Genomic DNA, 3,059 nt, shown 5'->3' with positions numbered 1-3,059 from the left:
GGAAGCCAGAGGCTGTTAACCGTCTCAAGAATAAACTAAGAGATGTTTCTCCCCGACTTGTGTTTCTCATGGAAACAAAAGTAACTACCAAATGGATTGACAGAGTTCAAAGGAAATGTGGTTTTAGCAATGGTATCGATGTAGGGGCTATACGGTTCAAGGGAGGCTTATCTTTGGGTTGGAAAGGCAATTTACCTTGTTACTTTCAAGAGTTTCTCGCAACACCATATTGATGTCACTATTCAAGATGATGAAGAGGGGTATCTGTGGAGGTTTACAGGTTTTTATGGAAATCTAGAGGAATGATACAAGAATTTTTCATGGGATTTGCTAAGACAATTGGGACAAGATCAAATGATTCACTCGTTGGTTGTAAGGGATTTCAATAAAAATGATTTTTCATTTGAAAAGAGAGGTGGGTGTCTCCTACCAGAACGAAAGATGAATAAATTTTGTACAGTGTAGGAAGATTGTGAGTTGAGTGACTTCGGATTCACTGGTCGGTGGTTCAGACTGGAAAGAGGCAGGCAGGCTTCAAACAACATCAGTGAGAGACTTGATAGGGTTTCAAACAAAATCATTTGAAAAGAGAAGTTGTTTTGGGAGCAAATGGCCTATGTTAACTGGCTAAAGAATGGGTATCACAATGCCAGCTTTTTCCATAAGGCTAGAGTAGGTTGAGATCAAAGAAATAAAGTTACTGGATTGGAGATGGGTGATGGTAGGTGCGTTATTAAGGAAGATGAGATGTTGCATATTGCGTCGGATTATTTTGTAGAGCTGTTTACAGCATCGGATGTAGGGGATGACATGAGAATTTTTGGTCTAGTACAGTGAAAGGTTACGAATAGTATGAATGATGAGCTTTTGTAGTCGTTTTATAGAGGAACAAATTTGGGTTGTAGTTAAAACAATGTCCCCTGTTTGATCCCCATGCATTGACAGATTTCCAACGCTATTTATCAAAGGTACTAGCACATAATAGGCCATCATGTTACCCAATATTGTTTAGCAGTCTTAAAGGGTGAGGTTGATATGAGTGAGATCAAGAAACCTATATTATATTTATTCCAAAAGTTAGCAAGCCAAAAATTATGATGCAGTTTAGACCCATTAGTCTGTGCAATGTTATTTACAAAATAGTTGCTAAAGCAATAGTTGGGTAAATGAGTGGATTAGTGAATCATTGTATAGATGAGGCCCAAGAGGCCTTTATACCGAGCAAGCAAATTTTAGATAATGTTTTAGTTGCTTACGAGATCTTACACTTGTTAAAGATGAGGAAAAGAGTAAAAGGGGAACTTTGCGCTTAAACTCGATCTGAGTAAAGCATATGACAGAGTGGAGTGTGATTTCTTGGTTGGGATGATGACTAAATTGGGATTTCATGTCAATTGGGTAACTTTAGCTATGAGGTGTGTTTTCTCTGTATCATATACAGTTGGGGTAAATGACGAAGTTAGTTATCTGTTTTGGCCTTCGAGAGGACTTTGGCAAGGTGATCCACTTAGCCCATATCTCATTTTGTTGTGTACTAAGGGTTTCTCGACACTGTTGAACATGGCAAAGCTAAATGGGGAAGTGATGGGGCACAAATTGGTAGAGAAAGGCTAGCTGTCAACCATATTTTCTTTGTGGATGATTGGGTTCTATTTGGCGACGCTTCTAGAGCAGAAGCAAAGGTTATGAAACAACCCATTTTTTAGTGGTGCTAGAAACAATGGTTTTAAGGCCACCAAATTTGACAAGTAAGTTCGTAAATATTATTATTTAATATTAACGAGTCAAATATGGTTTTAAAAAGGTTTTTGATTTGATAATTTATGTTATATAAGCGAGTTATTGAGTTCAAGTGGTATGACCCTAAGGTCAAGTGGTTTTAGAAAATAAGGTATTGGGACCTCGTTTCTATAAACTGAGCCGTAAATATTTCTATAAATATTTACGGGGTGTCATTAAGGTGGTGTTAAAGTTTCTTGAAAAATTTTAACGTTTCGATAGTTAATTAATTAAAAAGGACTAAATTTTAAAAGTTGAAAAAGTCAATTACTATTAGTTTAAAGGTGTTAAATTGATTAAAGAATTATAATTGGTTGGCCTTAATAGGTAAATTACCCAATCTTTAGTTGGTGGACGGTTAAAGCTTCATTTTCTTTTAATTGTATGTGTTTTATATGTTATTATATTATTATTAAATGATAAAAATAAAATAAAGGTTAATAAAATCAGAAAAAATAATAGTTTTCTTCCTCAGTTGATTTTGTTCATCACCGAACCACCATAGGAGAGTTTCAAGTTCAGCCAACCATGTTTCCTTGCATGCAAGTCTATAAGTTACCCGTTTCTAATAATTTTGATGTTTTTGAGATCATTGCAACTAGGTCCAACTAGTCCATATCTTCGATTTTGAAACTGTTAAAAATTTTGAATGTTTCCATTGATGAATCTTGTGATTTTTTATGTTAAATGATGAATTTGAAATGTTCATTGATAATTAAAAGTATTTTGTTAAGTGATTTTTGATGAATTTATCGATTTGGGACTAAATTGTTAAAATAGTGAAAATACAAGGATTTGACATGAAATTAATACAAATGTGGGTTTTTTTGGGTGCCATGAGCTTTTGGCTAAGCTTAAATTTGGAAAAAATGGTTAATTTGCATGTTTTAGGCTCGAACACTAAATTGAATAAAAGTAAAACTTTAGGGGAAATTTTGTAAAAATGTCAGAAATAACTAAATTGCATAAAATATATTGTTTTACTATCTGAATTAATATATTGAATGAAATTATTAATTCAGATCAAGATGAGGTGGAAAATCTAGGAGAATAAAAAATTACCAAAATACCCCTATACTTTGACATTTCTACAATTTAGCCAGGTCAGTTCGTGTGAACTATAAACACTTAAATGTGAGTTAAATTGACTGTTTGATGTGCTATTCTATTGTACATGAATTAATATATATGTTATTACACAATTTATTATGTCATGAAACGATAGAAATTCAACGACGTACGATGACTATTGAGCCCCATTTAAACCTTAGGAATCCGTA

Source organism: Gossypium hirsutum, chromosome D13 (genome assembly GCF_007990345.1).
Source record: "Gossypium hirsutum isolate 1008001.06 chromosome D13, Gossypium_hirsutum_v2.1, whole genome shotgun sequence".
Taxonomy (NCBI): domain Eukaryota; kingdom Viridiplantae; phylum Streptophyta; class Magnoliopsida; order Malvales; family Malvaceae; genus Gossypium; species Gossypium hirsutum.
This window is presented reverse-complemented; position numbering follows the sequence as displayed.